Genomic DNA, 26542 nt, shown 5'->3' with positions numbered 1-26542 from the left:
CCCTCCCCATTCACCACCGACAGTGATAAATGTACACGTCAGAGGTATTGATCAAATGTTTATCACCAATGTCAATGACAATAGCTAAGTTCGGGTGTCTTGATATTCTCCAAATATAGCATGAATTAAACTGGAAAATCATCCATGTGTAACTGGTCAGTCACAAGGCCGTATATGCCAATATAACCAATGTTATCAATCACCTGACCACGTGATTTCGCGTGTCAAGATGCATATCTAAAATAAAATTATTTTAAAATCATTCATGCGTGGTAGCTGGCCATTAGATTACGTTGAAGATCAAGCGAAATATAATTAATATTCGACAATGAATATGCCTGTCATTACAATATGATCAGATTGTTATTTTCAGTTTAATGGTGACATCCTTCAATCACACTTTCGGTATTAATAACAACCTGATAAAAATAGATAAAAATCATAATGTCACTCATTCAGCACTGATATCACTTTATGTAAGATATTAACCTGAGCTTCGTATCGACCTTAAATATTTCCCTTATAGAGAGTGAGGCAAAATTTACGTAGAATGTTAAAATAGCAACAACACGCTGATAACATAATGAGTTGATAACGCGATGTTATTTAATGTGATACTAATTAACATGATATTAATTGACCGTAATGCTAATTAACATGACGTGTTCAGATTGATATGTATGGAATATTTATGGAATTGAATGGATTCTGGCCTTATATTCCATGTCGTATTCTTAATCAAGTAAACGTCGGATGATTCACTTATTGTCAAACTTTTAATATAAACCATGCAGCTGCAATCGTAAGCAACTAGCTAGCTTAAAGGTGATTTCGGGACTTGTTTTCATCGTCCCATGTTTTGACTGCAGACATCTGTTCTCATTTTCATTACGAGATGATGGCATTTTTTTCATATAACAATGTAAACATTGAATCAGAAACTAAGATTTGACGTTTATTGAGTTATAAAGCTCTTTAAAGATAGTTACGACTGAAAATATGTTCAAAAATATTTTTTATGATAATTAATAAAAAGTTCTTTTTATGTTCGTTGTATGTTATAACTATGTTGTATTGTATGATAATTAGAGTAGACCTATACAAAATATAGCAGTAAAATATTCAGCTATCATTTCACCACTTCGTGTCAAATAAATATCAACGAAAGAGGAAGTCAATTATGTTTCATTTTTAATCTTTCCGATTCTCATTCCGGGCCATCTGGATGTGACAAACATAATACCACACGCATATTCTTGCGGAACACATGGTCTATATCTCCCTGTATTTGACGTATCTGAGTAAATATCTATTTTATGCATATCTATACATGATTTTCAATTTTTTCGTTATGAGGTTTCTTAAAATAATTGTGCAATACAGTAAAAAGAATAATATCTATCTTTCACGATGCAAGCATGGTTAAACACACATTTCACTTACATCAACAAAGGAAACAACAAACCAGCTGATTGAATTAATATTTTCTCTAGTCATTTTAAATATCATATAATGTAAAGCAATAAAAAACATCCAAATGTATTATATCTTTAAAAATGACAAAACCATTAAAACTATTAAACATCAGTCAAAAAGAAGATAGGAGTACTAAACCGCATTGTGTTTTATATTCATTAACTTGTATTGGCTACATCTATTCAAAATTCGTATTTAGATTAGTATGTATGTTTTTTTGTACAGTCCTTTTGTACATAGCAGTGGAATTCTATGTAATGTTGAAGCTACCAAACCAATCATTATGTAGTAAGGCTATTGTCTTTCCCTATATGTCCTCTACCAGAAGAATGCCATTAACGTTAGTGTAACCTTTGTGTATGAATATGGTCTGTAGCTATATGGATTCATCACAGGAATATCAACGTCCCTGTAATTGTAGTTGTAATTGCTAGTTAATTTTCCAGATGTTCCGTCGTAACAAACAGTCCAAATATTTTACACTTTGACATTTCCCTGCAGTAGAGAATGTCCGACATTATGATATGGTAACTAGGAGTGTACTGAGCCTCATGCGTCACGCACCATACATATGTGAAAAGGACAATGGATCCATCATTTATCTAATTCCTATCAAAAATATAAATTTTTCCTTTTGTATAACTTTATTTATAAAAAGTAAGTTTAATGAAATATCAAATATCTGTTACATGTTGCATAAATAAAATGAATAAATGAAGGATTAGTGTGAACCCCTAGTGGATTATCGACCAACATGTTTCAATTCACCAGTGTCATACTGAACACCACATGTATAACGATTATCAAATGGGTTCGTTATACATGGATATACTGACATTTATCCATGTCCGTTAATGGTTTGTTTTACGGAAACATAACAGAAAATAATACATTATAATGTACTGTTATTTTCTCTAACTTCAGTAAGATTTTGGGGTTACTTGATAATTCCTTAGAATGATATACTTCATATTTATATCTTACATTACTTAGTGGCATGTTGTAAACTTTGGTCACACAAAATATTGATGCATTCATAGAAGGACGGATCAAACGGATATATTCAGCGATGAGATATTTTCTGAATTAATGAACTGTTTAAACATATCCTAGACTAACATAAAATTATTTATGAAAACAATTGTAGTGTTATAACTGACCACCTTTTATAAACACCTTGCATACAGTAAGACGTTAAATACTAGTCATATTTTATATCATACGTCATTTATATACAAAATGTATTAAGCGAACAGTATAAATAGTATGTAAATATATAAAAAATACCCTGATTGTTTTAGGCGTGGGATATAGAGGAAATGCATGGCTGGATTAGTGTAAATCACAATAAATAACGCATTCAATGGATTAAATGAAAATATCAAACAAAATTAATATATGCTATAACTAATATAACATTATTGTTTAAAAGACAATAAAGGTATAAGCATTTTTCAATCCATATTGAGCAATAGAAACAGCAAAGTCGAAAATGAATTTAACTGCATCATGCTATTTTCACGTCCTTTTAAGGCTCGTCAGTGATGCTAGGGACATCAGTTGATCCGTCCTTTTAAGGCTCGTCAGTGATGCTAGGGACATCAGTTAAGACATCAATTGTTGCGTCCTTTTAAGGCTCGTCAGTGATGCTAGGGACATCAGTTTATCCGTCCTTTTAGGGCTCGTCAGTGATGCTAGGGACATCAGTTGATCCGTCCTTTTAGGGCTCGTCAGTGATGCTAGGGACATCAGTTTATCCGTCCTTTTAGGGCTCGTCAGTGATGCTAGGGACATCAGTTGATCCGTCCTTTTAGGGCTCGTCAGTGATGCAAGGGACATCAGTTGATCCGTCCTTTTAGCGCTCGTCAGTGATGCTAGAGACATCAGTTGATCCGTCCTTTTAAGGCTCGTCAGTGATGCTAGGGACATCAGTTAAGACATCAATTGTTGCGTCCTTTTAAGGCTCGTCAGTGATGCTAGGGACATCAGTTAATCCGTCCTTTTAGCGCTCGTCAGTGATGCTAGGGACATCAGTTAATACGTCCTTTTAGCGGGCGTCAGTGATACTGAGGACATGTAGTTGAGGTGACAAAGGAAACTAAAAAAACGGTAAAAGGAAATACCAAAATCAGAATGGGGAGGTGTTATGGCACTTCAATTCGAGTTTGTAAGACACAATATTGAATTTCAAAAGAAAGTATATGGTATGTGTATATTCTGAAAAATAAACGAATAAATAATGAATAAATAAATAAATAAATCATACCACATTCCTTCGTTGCAAAACAAAATAATATATATTGTACCTCCTTAGGAAACAAACCGACAAACAAAATAATATATATTGTACCTCCTTACGAAACAAACCGACAAACAAAATAATATATAATGTACCTCCTTAGGAAACAAACGGACAAACAAAATAATATATAACATACCTCCTTAGGAAACAAACCGACAAACAAAATAATATATATTGTACCTCCTTAGGAAACAAACCGACAAACAAAATAATATATAATGTACCTCCTTAGGAAACAAACGGACAAACAAAATAATATATAATGTATCTCCTTAGGAAACAAACTGACAAACAAAATAATATATTATGTATCTCCTTAGGAAACAAACCGACAAACAAAATAATATATAATGTACCTCCTTAGGCAACAAACCGACAAACAAAATAATATATAATATACCTCCTTAGGAAGCAAACCGACAAACAAAATAATATATAATGTACCTCCTTAGGCAACAAACGGACAAACAAAATAATATATAATAGACCTCCTTAGGAAACAAACCGACAAACAAAATAATATATATTGTACCTCCTTAGGAAACAAACCGACAAACAAAATAATATATAATGTACCTCCTTAGGCAACAAACCGACAAACAAAATAATATATAATATACCTCCTTAGGAAACAAACGGACAAACAAAATAATATATAATGTACCTCCTTAGGAAACAAACGGACAAACAAAATAATATATAATATACCTCCTTAGGCAACAAACCGACAAACAAAATAATATATAATATACCTCCTTAGGAAACAAACCGACAAACAAAATAATATATATTGTACCTCCTTAGGAAACAAACGGACAAACAAAATAATATATAATATACCTCCTTAGGCAACAAACCGACAAACAAAATAATATATAATATACCTCCTTAGGAAACAAACCGACAAACAAAATAATATATAATGTACCTCCTTAGGCAACAAACGGACAAACAAAATAATATATAATATACCTCCTTAGGAAACAAACGGACAAACAAAATAATATATAATGTACCTCCTTAGGAAACAAACCGACAAACAAAATAATATATAATATACCTCCTTAGGAAACAAACCGACAAACAAAATAATATATAATGTACCTCCTTAGGAAACAAACCGACAAACAAAATGATATATAATGTACCTCCTTAGGAAACAAACGGACAAACAAAATAATATATAATGTACCTCCTTAGGAAACAAACCGACAAACAAAATAATATATAATATACCTCCTTAGGAAACAAACCGACAAACAAAATAATGTATAAGGTACATCCTAAGATTACCAATCATCAAGCAAAATAATATATAATATAACTCTTAAGATTACCAACCATCACACAAAATATAATATAATAAACGTCCTTAGATTACCAACCACCAAACAAAATAATGCAATACTACCTTTATAGAATTAGAGGGAAAATATGAAATGACAACACCAGAGATATCATACAATCACATATCTTTTCAAAAATATCATTTTCTGACAAAAACGTTCTTCAAATAAGCACTTTAATGATGTTATTACTGCGATTACTGATATAATCCATACTGAAGCATGTGTAAATCATTCTAAATTTGAATTGCTCTATTCTTTGATTCTTTGCTGGAGATAAGTATTTAAAGAAAACAATCGAGTAAGCTGACTGAGAACTTACGTAGTCGAACAGTGTTGATGTACAATTGAAATACTTCTTACCTAATTATCTGTTTCACAGGAGTTTGGATATTTTGATAAACTTTCTTTCCTTTCCAAGGTATTAGCTTGGTATTCTTATTTTTATTCATACATACGTGTAACAATGTTTTGATTGCTTATAAATCATATCATAAAACCGAAATACTTACAAGTTGTACACCAGATTCTTGGTAATTAATTTCATTAGCAAAATTAGAGATGTTGACAGCTGTCATCCTGAAACGTTGGTAATATAAGGAAAAGTACAATACCGTTATCAGGATCAGCTTAATATGTCAATCTTAAAACGTTTAAGGAATAAAATGTAACATTCAAGATCGTTTTAAAATATCGAAATCAAAAGTTAAGGAATGTTTTTTTCTGACAGCTTTAGCCACTGAAATTTGTTGAAGGATTTTTTTATATTGTACTCCAGTGATTGCTTGCAATGTTGAACGATATCAAGAAATGTACAAAATCTGGATTTGAATTTCTTGGATGTAGTTTTCCAGTATACATGGTGTCCATACGTCTACGATATGTACTTCCATTGGTTTGACCCTTCGTGAGGTGCATCATTACCATCCATGCGCCTAATACGGGTGCATTTTGATTACCTACACACTAATGCGGCGCTCAGAGGTATAAGGTATGTAACACATAATTAATTCACTCACGACATCCTTAATTGGCCGTGAGTTATTTCTCTTTATCACGTAATGACGTAACACAACACCGGATTCGTAGATTTAACATAATGTATATTGTAATACGACACTTGATCGGGTGCTTCGTGAAAAACTATAAAGTATGCTATTGTCAAACGGCACTAAGGTAACTTAGTAATGCATGGACGTGGATTCCCTTCACGTTCCGACAGTATACTACTGAAATATGTTTGGTATTGACTTATTCATTTATATAGGACGGTAACTTTGTTTGTGTAATGCAACACATTCGTTTATACATGTATATGGCTGAAACATCCGTTAATAAATTGTGGTAATTTTTTTTGCGTGTATGTAAAAGGTATTAACATATATGTGTTACTTTTGTGTTTTTACTAAGGTACATATGTCCATAAATATAATGTACCAAGGGTTCAAGTGGTGTTCTTTTGTTTAACGTTTATTTCTCTTTTTACATGATTCATTTTGATTTACAATCCAAATAACAACAGTCCATACCAGGGAGACATACATTAGTGTTCAATTAATACTTTAGCGTAAAAAAACAAATCTTTCTAGTACTTTTCGAAATTTCAAGAATTTCTTCCTGCATACCGTTTCTTATGCGAAGTACAACCATAGAGATTCTTGAATCCCTGGTACCACTATACATGTCACGAATGTATACTCATTCCGGCGTTCCTTGTATCGATTTTCTAAGAGATATGTACATCATGTGTGGAGTATGTGTGTCTGGTCCCAGCTAAAACATTAAACTACCGAGAGTAATATATTACCAAAAGGAGGCTTGAATATCGATGTTCTGATGGAATCTTACTTCGTTATGACAAAAATGTATCTGATGGTATATTGAGAATGACAATGATGTGTATATTTGATTTTGCACCTCAGTAAATCAGTAAGAACCATTAATTTCAAATAGTATCATTCTTACTCAAATCAATATATAATTGCCTACACAACTATAAGATACACTTCATATTCATATACTTATATACCAGTGTTTTCCTTGGGACCATTATGTTATTCCGGATTGGAGAGGAATTCTTAGATTGGGACAGAAAACGTCACAATTTCAAACCTAAAATTCTCTGTTTTAATTTCTTCTTGGTGATTTACTCATATCCTCAATTCGTGTTGCAGTTTATTTTAGATCATTTCGTTGTCCTACTCTAAATCCCCGTTGTTTTCTATCGCCTACTCTATCTGCCTGATGTTACTTATCGCCTACCCTTACTCCCTTTTGTTTATCGCCTACCATTACTCCCTGATGTTGTTTATCGCCTACTCAAACTATCTGATGTTGTTTATCGCCTACTCTAACTATATGATGTTGTTTATCGCCTAGTCTAACTATATGATGTTTTTTATCGCCTTCCCTGACTCCATGTTCTTGTTTATCGTCCACCCTGACTCCTTGATGTTGTTTATCGCCTACTCAAGCTATCTGATGTTGTTTATCGCCTACTCTAACTCCCTGATGTTGTTTATCTCCTAGTCTAACTATATGATGTTTTTTATCGCCTTCCCTGACTCCATGTTCTTGTTTATCGCCCACCATTATTCCTGTTGTTGCTTATCGCCTACGTTTAGACCCTAATGTTGCTTATCGCCTACCCTTACTCCCCTTTGTTTATCGCCCACCGCTTCTCCCTGTTGTTGTGATTATCGCCTACTTTAACTACCTGATGTTGTTTATCGCCTACTCTAACTATATGATGTTTTTATCGCCTTCCCTGACTCCATGTTCTTGTTTATCGCCTATTCTAACTCCCTGGTGTTGTTTATCGCCTACTCTAACTCCCGGTTGTGATTATCACCTACTCTAACTCCCTGATGTTGTTTATCGCCTACTCTAACTCCCTGATGTTGTTTATCGCCTATTCTAACTATCTGATGTTGTTTATCGCCTATTCTAACTCCCTGATGTTGTTTCTCGCCGACTCTATCTCCCTGATGTTGTTTATCGCCTATCATTACTCCCTGTTGTGATTATCGCCTACTCCAATTATCTGATGTTGTTTATCGGCCACCCTTCATCCCTAATATTTATCGCCTTTCATTCCTCCCGTAAGTTGTAACCCTCACTACCAATTGATGATACTGTTAACCTCATACCGAAGATTACTGCTGTGAGTAATCTCATTTCCTCAGTTCATGTTGTATTTTAGTACAGTTGTTCCTAATGATATTACTTTACGACTTTCAGTGTTCACCGAATATCTTCATATTCATTTGTTTACTACTGTACACATCTTCATTTATTGCTGTTGTTTCCTTTATCGACTATGAGGTCCGGTAATTTTCGTGACGTGAACTTTTTCTAGATTTATGTGCTTTTTTATTGTCTGGTGTTGTTTTTCTCGGAACAAAACAGCAATAATGTATAATAGGGAAACAATCCCAACACTGATTCTAAATTTAAAAAATACCAGATTTTGCAGACATGATTTGAAGAATCGAGGTATTCTGTAAAATACTTTAGAAATTTATTAAAGTGATACATATTCCTAAATTTTGTTTGGGTAAATCCTATCCTATCATTTATTGAATTTTTATGTTAACCGTTTTTTTTTTCATTCTGAATAGTTTAAATGTTCAGAATCATAAACATGTCATTCATTATACGTACGCTGATTTCTTGTGACTTCCTATTCCTGAAGTTATCCATTGTACATATGCTGTGTTCTTGCGACTACTATGCCTCAAGCCCGACTTTGAAGTGTGCATTGTCCTTTTATAAAAGAATTATTTAATGAAATTAACAAAATATGGATTAACAATACATGGTCTAATACAGGATGGAGAGTCCTTAAATAACACTGAGTAGCGCGCGAACGGTCTAGGTGGCCGTTGTTTTATTCTGTGGTATTTCCTTGCATCGGCAACTTTGACATTAATCACGTGGACAAACTTCCATGTTTATTTGGCATCAGTTTAAGTGAGAGAAGAGGTTAATTGTATTTCTGATATCTGATACTTCTTTTCTTGGGAAAGAAAAGACGGACAACTTCCTGTGAAAAAATTAACACACCTTTTGGAAATTGATTTCTATTAATATAAAGAGGACTTTAAGTCGATTTCCCGTCATACATCGACGTATGTTTAGTCACATGGCTGACTTCCGCTTGCGTCTGGAGCTAGTTGTCGTGAAATGTCAGAGTTAGATTGCTCTTCAGAGATGTGGACGATGATAAATTATGCCATACGGTATTCAAATTACCGTGATATTTGCCTCCATCGTAATAAGTGATATTTTGACATGATAAAATCGGACAACGTGAAACTGCAGTGTTGTCAAAAGTTCACGTGCTAAGCATTATCGTATAATTTTATGATAAATGGTTTAATTCATTGTACTCATCCCCAAACGAGATTTATCAATGCTAGACTTAAATAATTTTCTAATAAATGTCACGTTGAGAACAATTACCAAACGAACATCCTCATGGCCGGCTACAATGGAAAAATCTGGCTTGATTTGTATAACACAACACATGTTCACTTATACATGATAGCAATGGTCAGCATGGCGTAAATACAAATAACATCTGATGTAAGTTACCTAGATATGTATACTACTCTTGATAACCAGTTAATGATGTAAATAACCTAGATATGGAATTTACTCTTGATAACCAGTTAATTATGTCAATAACCTAGATATGGATTCTATTCCTGATAACCAGTAAATGATGTAAATAACATATATATGGAATTTACTCTTGATAACCAGTTAATGATGTAAGTAACCTAGATATGGAATTTTACTCTTGATAACTAGTAAATGATGTTAATAACTTATATGGATACTACTCTTAATAATCGGTTAAAGATGTTAATAACCTAGATATGGATTATATTCTTGATAACAAGTTAATGATGTTAATATACTACGTTTGCACACTACTCTTCATAATTAGTTAATGATGTAATATATTTGATATGTCAGCTGCTGTTCATTACTAGTTAAAGATGTAAACATGACTAGCTTATGGTATAAATATATACTAGGTATAGATTCTAGTCTTTACAACCAGAATATTATATGTAAACATAACTAGCCATATAAAATAATATTTCAGCCAAATAACTCGCAAACTTACCTGTATAGCTCGTGAAATGTGTAAATAAAAACATATACATGTAAGCATGTAGTCCTGATAACAAATCGGTGATGCATATACATAATATTTAAAAACTGTTTTGATAACTAGTAATTAAATAGGTATACTAGACGCATTTAATTTGTCTTGATGAAAGGCGAGCATATATGTAACCACTGTGCTACACGACCATCCAAATTAATAATGTCAATATCTTAGAAAAAAACCATACATGTACTGTACTGACCTGTATGACTTGTGAAATGTTGTAAACAAAGAGTTTTACTAATTGTTACAGTATAGTATATAACAGTACAGTATAGCCGAAGTGTAAGGCAGCATTATTCATATGTATACGGAATAAATGTCTCATTTAGTAGAAAAGAACAAGAAGACTGAGGTAATGTCAGGGGTGATATAACATCTAAGTTCACAATTTATTACTCTTAATTAACAATCCTTATGTTTATACAAAAATATTAATTTTGAAAAAATCACATTCAAGAAATAATTATAGTAAATTGATAAGAAAACATGAGACATAAATGTATTTCCCTGTAAATATCGTTGAGTGCTAACATTATCTCTATAGGATAGATAGTTAAACACTCTTATGTTTAAAAGGTGATATTTCGAATGAAAAAGAAGAATAAAAAACATAAGAAAAAAGCAATTATATATCTAATAATAATAAGAAAAGAATCTTAGTGCTACTAAGAGAAATGAGATGTGATTTATATCACACTCGAAAGATACCCTGAACCATAATAACGTTTATAGAAGATTTAAATCTGGAGAATTTGGTCTGATATTGACGACAACTGTCCATTATTGTCTTCAATAATGTACTAATTAACGTCCAGTGTTTTCCTTATTCGTGGCGTCTCCACTCAGGCTACCAATGTAATTGATCGGGATCTAAAATTTGTCATTATTGCCGTTTTATTAAAATTCATTGTGTTTCCAATATGTTCTTCTGCAATCAAGAGTCTCTTCATTATGATCGGTGGTAAAATAATTAGATCCCTTATTGCTGCAAATTCACCCGCAAATACAGGCTGAATAGGGTCCAATTTAATATATTGTGTCACTGGTGATGTTTCGTCTCGTGAGCAGGTGTATTGAACTGGAGATATTGGAAAAGCCTCTCCACAGAGGGATGATCACTTGACAGACGTTCTATGTATCCTGTAAGGGCCATTGTCCCGTTATTAACATTACTTGAATAATCTATTTCACACCAAGGGATTAAATGACCACACACAAAAGTCAGTGACTCGCGCCACACCGAGTCAAGCACAGCATCCAAATAACATTGCTAATTTGAAAAAGATCTCTTGAGTTTGGTTCTATAAAGGCACCGGAGCGTGAACAAGCTACATCCCTGGGGGGTTTATCATCGGCATATGGTCAGTTATTGTGAACATTAAGATTTCTTAATGAGGCAAATATCTTCAAGATGGTCATGACAATGATACAGAGTTGTAAAACAATACAAACAAAATATAAGGACCAAAGCATGGCCACACATCTCTCGGCGTTTACCTTTGATCTGACTGTGGTCAGTAATACTATAATTGTGGAAGGCATTTATCAATCTGTGTTGGTCATTTGGGGATAAAAAAAACAATAATTCCGGACATGTCGTGCATTCTGTAAAACTGTTGTGGTAGATTGTTATTATACTCAGCTTTGTGAAACTATATACTGTTGTGGAGTGTTATTGAAGTGATTGTGTATATTAGCACGAATACATACGGTAATAATTATGCGTATAAAATGCAATGTTTGTTCCATCTTAAAACATAATCATACTTGTAAACTGTTTCTATTGGCGAAATTGCATGTGCACAAAATTTCAAGCTTCAGAAATGGAAATTGATGGACGACGTTTTTGACAGATTAATACCTTATCCTTCCATATTTTAGATTCTACTTCTTCTTGTGGACTAATTGGATTTTTAAACTTTTTACTCACGATCCTTTACGAAGAGAGGCATATTATCATCTTTATCCTTGTAATACTACAATGTATATAGAGCATATTCTGCAATGTTTAATGAAATACAGAATATATTCTTGCTTATATATTGGTATTTTTACCAGTGCGCGTCACGGGTAGAGTATTCCAAACTGTTAGCCTTATAAGGAAAATTATATATTTATTACTGAAGGCACTTTTTATTATTTAGTGTGTTATCGTTTTACTACTTACAATTTCTTCAAAAAACAACAACAACAACAACAAACAAACAAAAAATTACTTTTATACAGATTAATATTCTATGACCCGTGTACTTTTGTACCAAGTATTTTGATTTACCAAAAATAACATAGTGATTCATGTACTGTTTGTTGAATGGTCTTTGTCTGTGAGTGTGTCTGATTTGATATCAGTTTATATTCCACTGGTAACATGGTAAATCTTCATTAGGATAGAATGAAAGCACATTGTTCATGTTCACAAAGGTATCATATACACTAAGTATGTATTTCAAAGGACGATACAGCACACTCAACATATTATCATTATCCAAACAAATTCAGTAAAACACAATTGAGCGAAATGAATTAAACATCATCGTACAGCTCTTTCGTCATTTTAGGACATGTCTGTGATGGGAGGGAAGCATAATAATAACTCCCGGGGATGGTAAGGACCATAAGTGGTCACAGAAGGCGACCAAAAGACTTAGATCAGAAAGAAATGTCAAAATCTGGAAGGGGAGGTGTAAAAGACCTATAATTTCAATAAATTGTATAGTTCGTAGTATTTTAACTTCAACCAGGAAGATCAATATTAAGAAATTAGTTTATTAATAGGTTTTTATGTAGTTTTACGAATAATAAACATTTTTTTCTAAAAAAACTGATGTAAACTCATCGTATAGTTTCCGGAATATTTAGAACGTAAATTAATGTGAGGTTCGAACTGAATTAGTTAGCATCACATTGATGGTACACTTAAATTTTGTTAAGGAAACTGGAAACTAGAATCATTTTAAATATTATCTTTCATTATAATACGTTCTAGTTTTATTTGACCTATGTAAAAGATGCTATTTTGATATGTCGAGGATGAAATTTAATTGCATAAAATGAATTAAATATTGATGCTTCTAACGCAACCGGGTATTCGATAGTTGTGATTAACAAAATAATTTCAATACATTGAGTGTAATTAAAAATCATAATAATCAATCGTGTCATTAATAAATGCGAAAGCATTGTTTTGCTTTATTGGTAACAAAAATAAAATGAAGACTGGTGTATTGGTAGATGGTTCCCGGGCTAACTCTATTTCGAAATCACACGTCGATTGTTGTGTGTATCGTTTTGCTAGCCTAGATTTACTCTAAAACATTCACACGGTAATGACGTGGCCGGTCTGTAAAATGAAAACATACACTTAGAGAGCATATGTATCTTAAAGTACAGACGACGTTCGGGGTAAATCTTCGATTGCTCTCAAATGTCCAAATTTGGGGTTTTGTTGACATTTATTAGAGTTTTATAGTCAGTTCGACTAGGAGGACTTTACGTTATGTAAAGTGTGACGCGATAGCAGTCTGTATCCTACCCGAGACAAATCTACACAAACATCAGGTACTCCTGTCCCTTCATGATCCTCATACATATCATTCCACCAAGCCTGTCGCCAGTTTACCAAGAAACAATAATATATCTATAAGCTAAAATGCATCTTTTTGTTGATATGCTGTTTATTTCACAAAAGACAAAGAAAATGTACATCTCTATAATATGCTTTTATTTATGTAAACGTCGTAAGTATTATTGTTATAGAGTAACACTTCGAAGCACAATGAAAGAAGAATATATCGAGCTATGTATACGCATAGTGTTATACACGTGTACTATGGTGTAAATTTTGGTATGATGTACACGCGTCAGCCTAGTAATTGTTATTACCCATTTCTACCTAGATTTAAATAACTTGTTTTGCATTTATCATAATCAAAGATTAAAAATTCAAAATTTAATTTTAAATTTATATCTGATTTTTCTACGTGCAAAAAAGTTATAAAAGTATTTACGCACTAAATGATATCGATATCTTAATTAACCGCGTTTAAATGTCTATGAGATAGCTTTTTTAAAGAAAATCATGCAAACGATAATAAATAGATTATTTACAATATGTATTATGAGTGCCTTATAAACCCTAACGAAAGGCAGCAGTAAGATTTTGGAGATACCATATGTCGAGTTTAACTGTTAATTTTAAATGCATATGAAGTTTGTAATGTTGTTTAAACGGTATAATAGATATGAATATACATATCCCAATATCGCAACTATGAATTAGTCGGAATATTAACCAAAAGATCAAAGCTGCTTTCAGTAAAAAGTATTGAATTAATTTGGCAACACAAATAAAAAAATAAAATAAGCTGATATAATGCAAATATAACAATAGCACAAACTGCGGAGGAATTATCAGAAATCTTTAAAATTGATTTAGACGATCTGCAATACAGCGGCTACTTAATATAAACCATGAATACTACATTTACTGTCTTATACCCATAGCCTTCCAAAAATATAATATAAACATGTAACGAATCGTTTGATCAACAACTTATTTTATAGTTATAATATACCCTAAAAGCGATGATTCATTGGTTAACATTGCCTTTAAATGGTCTTTGAGTGATATTTGCACGTGCATTTTCTTCGACATCGACATCAGTCAGACTAACATTGCAGTACTCTTTCTCATTACCGTGATTAATTTTCTTCGTATTTTTAGCCGGAACGTATAACAAAACACGGGTAAGTATATATATTATAGCTTAAATTGGATAATTGCTGTGATAGTATATATAATACAAATAAAGAGGAAATTAATGTCCATTTCATGATTTCAAAGAACTGGTTCATTCTATGAGTTCCACAAATTATTAAAATTGAATGATTGTTAATAATTTTGCCAATTCTTGTTTTACCTCCCCTCCCCAACCCAGCACGACGATGCATTTAAAGCGGCAGTGCAGATATGTCTATCTAATCGGCGTCACAAGGTGCGAGGGCTATCACTGAATCACATTTCAAAACCGTTCATACAACGGAAATCTTCAAACATCATGGAAGCTTTGTCACACCGGTTATTATCGTTGAAATATTTAAACATCGTGGTTACTTTGTCACACCGTTTATTACCATAGAAACCTTCAAACATCATGGTAACTTTGTCACACCGGTTATTACCATAGAAACCTTCAAACATCATGGTAACTTTGTTACACCGGTTATTACCATAGAAACCTTCAAACATCATGGTAACTTTGTCACACCGGTTATTACCATAGAAACCTTCAAACATCATGGTAACTTTGACACACCGGTTATTACCATAGAAACCTTCAAACATCATGGTAACTTTGTCACACCGGTTATTACCATAGAAACCTTTAAACATCATGGTTACTTTGTCACGCCCGTTAACACAATATAAACCTAACACAAGATTACTTAGTACTGTTAATTGGTAAAACAAAATATCAAATCCGTTGAAGCAAAAATACAATTATTTTACGCATGTTCTACTAACTAATTTCACTATTGCTCCAAGACGCATGTTTGGGGATATTTGTCTATATCAAGGAAGTAGTATTGAAATTGTTAATCTTAATCTATTTTCTGTGAGTTCATATGTCCTTTTCGGATTGGACAACATAAGACAGAAATGCTAAACGGTTAGGCTATGTCTGAGTCACGTTTTACAGACGGAATGACGATGTCTACACACACACAGACTGGTGATGTAAATCAATTACAGAATAGTGTATCATTGATCGCCGGGATTTTCCTCATAGCATTATATATATGTTACCTCATCAACATTTACATCTCTGGATCTTTTTATTAGCATATTAGTATTAAACTTTTTGATGATTGGCAAGGCTATTGTGCTATACATAGCGTTATTATTCTGTTTACTATGGTAATCTTCCATAATGATAATATATACATGTATATATAAATTGATTAATTGTAATCATTATCTAATTACATCATGATTTAAGTCGTCATCATTTCTTATCTTTTTTTATTACTATTATGTAAGGCGAAGGTAAATAGCTTAATTATACATTTAAACAATATTTTCTAAAAGGAAAAATAGATTTAAGATGCGAGGTTCCATGGGTAAACCAATATTGAAAATTAGAAATTCAAGATATAATTGGCATAGGGATAGTTTACATATTAGTCGGTTTAAATCAATATTGGATGGCTGAATTAGTTTTCTTTGATTTCATGAAATAGAATAACCTATTCAATTTCTGACCATTGAAGTCTTGCCTATGATCCTTTCTTTGGAATGGAAATGATATGGAGGTGATTTACAAAGGAATATCACGCGGAATCCGGTTACACAATAATCGTTGATATACGTTATTCTATTGTTCTATTTGATATTATTGTTATTTTCATAAAATCCTTACCATGACAAATTTTTCACGATAATTACTGAAGGCAGATATCCATGTAATGCAGTGAGAAGGAACTGGATATCAAGTATTTCAATGTTAAAATGTCATTGAAGTCAGGTATCCCTATAATACAGTGAGGAGGAACGAGATATAAGTCATTTCAATGTTAAAATATCATTGAAGGCAGGTATCCCTATATGAGTCAGTGAAGAGAAACTGGATACTGTATAAGGTATTTATATGTTAAAATCTCATTGAAGTCAGGTATCCCTATAATACAGTGAAGAGGAACGAGATGTAAGGTGTTTATATGTTTAAATATTACTGAAGGCAGGTATCCCTACAATACAGTGAGGAGGAACTGGATATAAGATATTTCAATGTCAAACTATTACTGAAGGCAGGTATTCCTATAAAACAGCGAGGTTGAAAAAACAAAAACATGGAACGTGTTTCTATTCTTTTCTTTCAAGCAATATCAATTTTTTTCAATTTTTATGAATGTTATTAAGCCCAAATTATATAATGAAATTGTAAAAGTGAGTTAATTTCATGATGAAAAGTTAAGCGAATACCAACATGTAAGCCATACATGTTTTTTCCTGTCAGCACATACACATTATCAAGCTCCTACCATCTAATCTGGCACCTGGCCTAAACTTGATGAGGACAACACGTTCAAACATTATCTCATTTTTATCTTTTACGACAAATTCTATCGAGAATTGCTCATATTTTTAAGCGTGAAAAACGAAGACGGAAAACTGGGATTTTATTCAATAACATTTGATATCATGCAATCTAGTCTACCAACCTACCACTTCTTAGTGCATTTTGAAATCAATTTTTCGTACATTTTTAAAGAAATATTTTAAGCAGTATCCAAACTCCAAGAGTGCATTGCATGCTTATAATCTCACCATTATGAAAATTTACACCCGGTCACTTAAAATTATAAACTATTAAAATCAGTGCTGTCTCAGTAGCAACATATTCTAGAAAGTACATATAATACACAGAACGGTTACTTATTGTAAGTTGTTTATTTGATTAATAAAGCGTTTTTTAATTTGTAATGTAAGCGTTTCATCTTCACGATTTCATGCTGTTGGCCATTTTGCAACATTCATTCAAAGCCCGTTTTTATAATTGACTCGTTTCATAAAATCTCATTAAGTGCAAACTAATTTAAGTTCATATATATCAGAGTTGCATTAAATGTGCATTTTGTTGTATGAATGATTTTAGAAATGAAAGAATTTGGTGCGGACAGTTTCCTGGCTTGTACGAGTTTTGTTGTAAATGTAGCATTAATTGTAGTAGATTGTTTTTTCTGTGTCTAATCAGGATACGTTTTCTAACCTAAACATGATATGCTATCTTAAAGCTCCTAGCAACAGGTTCATTATGGTCACTCAGATTCAGTTCACAAGGCGAACATACACGAGAAAATAACTGCAATTATCAAGTGACATACTTTTGTAATATAGAGACAGAAAATACCACTGCAACAAGAACAATGCGCTAATTGATTATTAATTATATATGACATCGTTAGCATGTACGATATCCGAGAGCTTGGCTTGTTTTAACAAAAATCGTGTATAATTACACCCCACAAATAGCATGTCTTAACGAGTCGTTGTCGATCACACTTGTAACACAACAATGGCGTCCATGAAGCAAAAGACGCAATCTCAGGTTGTAGTTCGATCAGTCTCATTTTGTCGGTGGTGCGACACTTTTCACACCTGTTTTTATATAATAGCCGTAGTTGGACTACTTAAATTGTTGAATAAATTTCCGAACTGTGACATTAACACCACCAAACAAAACGAGAAAAAAAACCACAACAATGGCAGCGGTTAAAAACATATTTAGGAATATTAGTAAATAAATCGCAACACAGCAATTAATTGATATTCCTAGTGTAATGACCTAGTGTTAGATTTTCGCATTTAATGTCCTATCGTAAGACTGATGTCCCCGTGTAATGACCTAGTGTAAGACTGATGTCCCCGTGTAATGTCCTATCGTAAGTCTGGTGTCCCCGTCTAATGTCCTATCGTATGACTGGTGTCCCCGTGTAATGTCCTATCGTAAGACTGATGTCCCCCTGTAATGTCCTATCGTAAGACTGATGTCCCCGTGTAATGTCCTATCGTAAAACTGATGTCCCCGTGTAATGACCTAGTGTAAGACTGATGTCCCCGTGTAATGGCCTAGTGTAAGTCTAATGTCCCCGTGTAATGTCCTATCGTAAGACTGATGTCCCCTTGTAATGTCCTATCGTAAGACTGATGTCCCCGTGTAATGTCCTATCGTAAGACTGATGTCCCCGTGTAATGACCTAGTGTTAGACTGATGTCCCCGTGTAATGGCCTAGTGTAAGTCTGATATCCCCGTGTAATGACCTAGTGTAAGTCTGATGTCCCCGTGTAATGGCCTAGTATTTGTCTGATGTCCCCGTATAATGGCCTAGTGTAAGACTGATGTCCCCGTGTAATGACCTAGTGTCAGACTGATGTCCCGTGTAATGGCCTAGTGTAAGTCTGATGTCCCCGTGTAATGACCTAGTGTAAGTCTGATGTCCCCGTGTAATGACCTAGTGTAAGACTGATGTCCCCGTGTAATGACCTAGTGTTAGTCTGATGTCCCCGTGTAATGGCCTAGTGTAAGTCTGATGTCCCCGTGTAATGACCTAGTGTAAGTCTGATGTCCCCGTGTAATGACCTAGTGTTAGTCTAATGTCCCCGTGTAATGACATAGTGTTAGTCTGATGTCCCCGTGTAATGACCTAGTGTTAGACTGATGTCCCCGTGTAATGACCTAGTGTTAGACTGATGTCCCCGTGTAATGGCCTAGTGTTAGTCTGATTTCCCCTTGTAATGACCTAGTGTAAGTCTGATGTCCCCGTGTAATGACCCAGAGTTAGCTGATGTCCCCGTGTAATGGCCTAGTGTTAGTCTGATGTCCCCGTGTAATGACCTATTGTAAGTCTGATGTCCCCGTGTAATAACCCAGTGTTAGTCTGATGTCCCCGTGTAATGACCTAGTGTTAGTCTGATGTCCCCGTGTAATGGCCTAGTGTTAGACTGATGTCCCCGTGTAATGACCTAGTGTGTATCTGATGTCCCCGTGTTATGACCTAGTGTAAGTCTGATGTCCCCGTGTAATGGCCTAGTGTAAGTCTGATGTCCCCGTGTAATGACCCAGAGTTAGCTGATATCCCCGTGTAATGACCTAGTGTTAGACTGATGTCCCCGTGTAATGACCTAGTGTAAGTCTGATGTCCCCGTGTAATGAGCTAGTGTAAGACTGATGTCCCCGTGTAATGACCTAGTGTAAGTCTGATGTCCCCGTGTAATGACCTAGTGTAAGTCTGATGTCCCCGTGTAATGACCTAGTGTAAGTCTGATGTCCCCGTGTAATGACCTAGTGTAAGACTGATGTCCCCGTGTAATGAGCTAGTGTAAGACTGATGTCCCCGTGTAATGACCTAGTGCAAGTCTGATGTCCCCGTGTAATGACCCAGTGTAAGTCTGATGTCCCCGTGTAATGACCTAGTGTAAGTCTGATGTCCCCGTGTAATGGCCTAGTGTAAGTCTGATGTCCCCGTGTAATGACCCAGTGTTAGTCTGATGTCCCCGTGTAATGACCTAGTGTAAGTCTGATGTCCCCGTGTAATGACACAGAGTTAACTGATGTCCCCGTGTAATGGCCTAGTGTTAGTCTGATGTCCCCTTGTAATGACCTAGTGTAAGTCTGATGTCCCCGTGTAATGACACAGAGTTAGCTGATGTCCCCGTGTAATGACCTAGTGTTAGACTGATGTCCCCGTGTAATGGCCTAGTGTTAGTCTGATGTCCCCGTGTAATGACCTAGTGTAAGTCTGATGTCCCCGTGTAATGACCCAGAGTTAGCTGATGTCCCCGTGTAATGGCCTATTGTAAGTCTGATGTCCCCGTGTAATAACCCAGTGTTAGTCTGATGTCCCCGTGTAATGACCTAGTGTTAGTCTGATGTCCCCGTGTAATGGCCTAGTGTTAGACTGATGTCCCCGTGTTATGACCTAGTGTGTATCTGATGTCCCCGTGTTATGACCTAGTGTAAGTCTGATGTCCCCGTGTAATGGCCTAGTGTAAGTCTGATGTCCCCGTGTAATGACCCAGAGATAGTCTGATGTCCCCGTGTAATGACCTAGTGTAAGTCTGATGTCCCCGTGCAATTGCCTAGTGTAAGTCTGATATCCCCGTGTAATGACACAGAGTTAGCTGATGTCCCCGTGTAATGGCCTAGTGTTTGTCTGATGTCCCCGTGTAATGACCTAGTGTTAGACTGATGTCCCCGTGTAATGACCTAGTGTTTGTCTGATGTCCCCGTGTAATGGCCTAGTGTTAGTCTGATGTCCCCGTGTAATGACCTAGTGTTAGTCTGATGTCCCCATATAATGACCTAGTGTTTGTCTGATGTCCCCGTGTAATGACCTAGTGTTTGTCTGATGTCCCCATGTAATGACCTAGTGTTAGACTGATGTCCCCGTGTAATGGCCTAGTGTAAGTCTGATGTCCCCGTGTAATAACCTAGTGTAAGTCTGATGTCCCCGTGTAATGGCCTAGTATTTGTCTGATATCCCCGTATAATGGCCTAGTGTAAGACTGATGTCCCCGTGTAATGACCTAGTGTAAGACTGATGTCCCCGTGTAATGACGTATTGTAAGTCTGATGTCCCCGTGTAATGACCTAGTGATAGTCTGATGTCCCCGTGTAATGACCTAGTATAAGACTGATGTCCCCGTGTAATGACCTAGTGTTAGTCTGATGTCCCAATGTCAGAGCCTAGTCTGTGTCTGATGTCCCCGTGTAATGGCCTAGTGTAAGTCTGATGTCCCCGTGTAATGACCCAGTGTAAGTCTGATGTCCCCGTGTAATGACCCAGTGTAAGTCTGATGTCCCCGTGTAATGACCTAGTGTAAGTCTGATGTCCCCGTGTAATGACCCAGTGTAAGTCTGATGTCCCCGTGTAATGACCTAGTGTAAGTCTGATGTCCCCGTGTAATGGCCTAGTGTTAGTCTGATGTCCCCGTTTCAGAAACGATGTCTTGTAAGTCACAGTTTTATAAAGCACAATCTTGTTATCTGATTTCCTCCTTATTTTGTCTGTTGTGTTAATCAGATGGTCCCATGTTAATCTGCTATCCCCTTGTTTATCTGATGATTTCTTGTTTCTACCACAATAGGTGGGTGTTAACTTTATTCAGCTCCCAAGGCAATACTTAATTCTTACATTTGTTGTATAAACATACAGTTTATTCCGCAAGTGTGACTGATACTAAATTTTGACCGAGACTGCTTTGTAATCACGTGGTTCATGGCGTTTTGATTGGCTGACACGTGAAGGCCGCTAAAATGTTTTTCTGATGACCTAATTAATTTCTTAAAAAATTATATACTTCTATCAATTTAATGCTTTGAAAATGATAAACGTGTTAATAACATTTTATGATTTGTGTTAGATTACATGTTTTTCGCATATTTCTGAAAGGTTCAGTTAAACATTTAGATTAGCCGCATTTCACTACAAGTCATATCCTTACGCCCTAACTGATATTGTGAAACAAATACACACACATCAACACAAAACAGGTCCATTCATCCTTGGAATAACTTTTTATTGTGGTAGAAACAGGCTTGGGAAGTTACAATAACACTAGCTAAAGCTGGTGGTTTTTGCAACTTTTGAAAAATGACTAATTCGAATGAAAGAAGTACCATATACATTAACCCCGAATTATGTGACCTTTATAAAGCTGATGTCCCCGTGTTTGTCTGATGTTTTTGATTTTAATTGTTGTCCATTACACGTACGTTCATTCCATTATTAGATGAAACACACACATTTTTTTCGGACGTCATCAGCATTCATATTTTAAAAGTTATTGTAAAATGTTCATAAACGGAAATCATTACAAATTGAATTATTTAATGTGAAGTAATATTATGCTTATAAAAAAGATTTTGCAAGTCATATCCTGTTATTGTAAATAAAATCCTTTACCAGTTCTGTTGTGACAGGGGAAATTCAATTAAACGAAAGCTTCGTGTCACGTTGTGTTGTTCCTCTCGCAATGAAAACAATAAAGCTATCACTTCTGATTAACTTAATCAAGAGCAATTTGTGGGGTCCATAAATACATGGAATCTATCAAAACTATTGCACGTAATTTAGACAGCCTTTGGCATACGGACGGTGATCTCCTCGAGCTAGCATCGTTATTCCTGCCTCTCTTACGGTCAATAACACTAACTTTGGCAGAAAATTGCAGTTCATTAGGCGCCTTAATTGATACCCTGAACGAGCACTGACGGTTGGGACTGACGACTGAATCAACCCCGTGTCACACTAGGAAATATTGAAGGTCTATTAAATCAAAGAAATCAGAGTTAGACGTCCACGAGAAAATCAATGTAGCTACGACAATCTGTGACTCCACAAAACAGATTATTCTGGAGGCTGAAAATGGGATTTAACGGATTAGAATACTGTTATATCAATGTAATACACACTGTCAGATAATCAGAAGTATGTCATGTTAACGTCTAAAAGGTATACAATGTTAAATAATAAAGACTTACAATTTTGAAATAAGAACTGTTAATTGTTAAAGTCAAAGGAATATGCAACATCGCTTTATGTTCTTGATACAAATTTCTTCTTCTAAGGTATATGTAACATAAATACTAAGAAATATATAGAATATTTTGATACTGTTAAACTACCATCATTCAATATTAATATTTTTGACATCTATTTCTTCTATACAAGATAATGCTGAGAGGTAAATGTCATAGTATTTATACTCTGTTTGTTTTTACAATGGTATGTATATAATAACAACAAAATGACAATTCTTGAAATTGGAATAATAAATAAATCATAATATACCTTTCTAATACTCAGTTTTTTGTTTGTATCTTTTCATTTTCATCTGTTATGTGATTATACAATTAATATATTTTAAGAATTGCAGAAAGACACACAGATGAACAATTAAGCATATAATATCCCAAATGATCAAGAATATCAAAATATGAATGTATTTATGTCATATTTGGACTATTTTATTTTTGTACTTTCAGATTACAAGGGATGTGACGATGATGAAATGCGGTAGTATGGACATCGTGAAGGAACGTTTGAGAGAATCCGTGTATTACAAGCAATATGATATATATATATATAATTCCGTGTATTACAAGCAATATGATATATATATTTATATATATAATCCGTGTATTACAAGCAATATGATATATATATATATAATCCGTGTATTACAAGCAATATGATATATATATATATATATATAATCCGTGTATTACAAGCAATATGATATATATATATAATCCTTGTATTACAAGCAATATGATATATATATATATAATCCGTGTATTACAAGCAATATCATATATATATATATAATTCCGTGTATTACAAGCAATATGATATATATATATATATATAATCCGTGTATTACAAGCAATATGATATATATATATATAATCCGTGTATTACAAGCAATATGATACATATATATATATATAATCCGTGTATTACAAGCAATATGATATATATATATAATCCGTGTATTACAAGCAATATGATATATATATATATAATCCGTGTATTACAAGCAATATGATATATATATATATAATCCGTGTATTACAAGCAATATGATATATATATATATATAATCCGTGTATTACAAGCAATATGATATATATATATATATAATCCGTGTATTACAAGCAATATGATATATATATATATAATCCGTGTATTACAAGCAATATGATATATATATATAATCCGTGTATTACAAGCGAGATGATAGATACATTTATAGAATCTGTGTGTTACAAGCAATCTGATAGAAACATTTATAGAATCCATTAATTACAAGCAATCTGAGAGATAAATTTATATAACCCGTGTATTACAAGCAATATGATAGATATATTTATATAATCTATGTGTTACAAGCAATCTGATAGGCACATATATATAGAATTCATGTGGTACAAGCAATATGTAGGATAAATTTATAAAATCAATGCATTCAGGGAATCTGATACATACATCCACATGTGTTACAAGCAATCTGAAAGATACCTTTATGCAATCCATACATGTATATTACAAGCAATCTGAAAGATATGTTTATGTTGCCTGGTATTACAAGCAATCTAATAGAATTAATACAATGTAAGTGTGTGCTAATGAATCTATTATACACGAAGACTTAATGAATGGAAACATCGCCTTTAAATACAATTAATGTACTCTTATATTGTTTGTGAAGAAATACATATTACATAGTTTAGCAAATTCCAATAAGGATACTGCTATGAAACATTTGAATATCATCTACTTCAGTTTTTTTAAAGAAAACTTTATTCAAAGTTATTTTTAAAGAAATGTTTGTCAATTTGTAAAATAAAGTTTTTTTCAGAACCAGCTTTTCTCTGAGTAATATCATGTTTCGATGGCCTAAACATGTTTGATCCTTGACGCTTGACAATATACTGTAACGTCAAAAATAACATGACGACCAACCTCTTTCCATGCAATACTCGAACTTACGTTTCTCCGTAAAAGTTAATATGAAATTATCATTATATCATTTCTAATAGTAATTATATTTCAGATATTACGTGCTGGCTGTTATTAATGACTTAATCAGGAGCGAAAAAAAGTTACACAAATAACGTTTCTGAATAATGTTGATAATAAGGTGCTGAATTGTATAGTAAAGGTACCATTATGTCAAAAGAAGGTTTTCAGTAATTTAGATAAATCCTTTTTATTATTTTACCATTCAGAAATTTAATCTTTGGATATTTATCGATATTGCTTTTATGACATACAAGATATATCGCATTTGATCATGCATTAATTATAATAATTACGTTCTGCTTTTAGGTAATTATATCATTATCGTCAAGTGAAAACGGTAGATTATTGTTTTTTGTTTTGTCTTTTGTCTTTTGTGACACATTATATAATCTGCTGTCTGTAGAAATGATGACTATTTTCACAGATGTCCATCGATCAATTCTTACAAAAATAATAAGGCTGTGGAGTTACAAAAAAACGTTTTCCGAGAGATTCCCGTGACAAGATGAAAACAATATAAACATACATGTAAATAGATGTAAACATATCCTACATTTCTCCAAAGTAAAATCATACCAAGGTGTATGCAAATATTGATACTAATCCAGACAATAATCTCCATAAGTTACAGCTGTCGTATACCGGTATATATATATATATATATATATATATAAACATTTTATCTGACCGTAAAAAATATACGAATGGTCATACTTTATCAAGTAAAATATACGAATGGTCATACTTTATCAAGTAAAATGTAAGAATGGTCATACTTTATCAAGTAAAATATACGAATGGTCATACTTTATCAAGTAAAATATACGAATGGTCATACTTTATCAAGTAAAATGTAAGAATGATCATACTTTATCAAGTAAAATGTAAGAATGGTCATAATTTATCAAGTAAAATATACGAATGGTCATACTTTATCAAGTAAAATGTACGAATGGTCATACTTTATCAAGTAAAATATACGAATGGTCATACTTTATCAAGTAAAATGTAAGAATGGTCATACTTTATCAAGTAAAATATACGAATGGTCATACTTTATCAAGTAAAATATACGAATGGTCATACTTTATCAAGTAAAATATACGAATGGTCATACTTTATCAAGTAAAATATACGAATGGTCAT

This window comes from Pecten maximus, chromosome 2 (assembly GCF_902652985.1).
Source record: "Pecten maximus chromosome 2, xPecMax1.1, whole genome shotgun sequence".
Lineage (NCBI taxonomy): Eukaryota > Metazoa > Mollusca > Bivalvia > Pectinida > Pectinidae > Pecten > Pecten maximus.
This window is presented reverse-complemented; position numbering follows the sequence as displayed.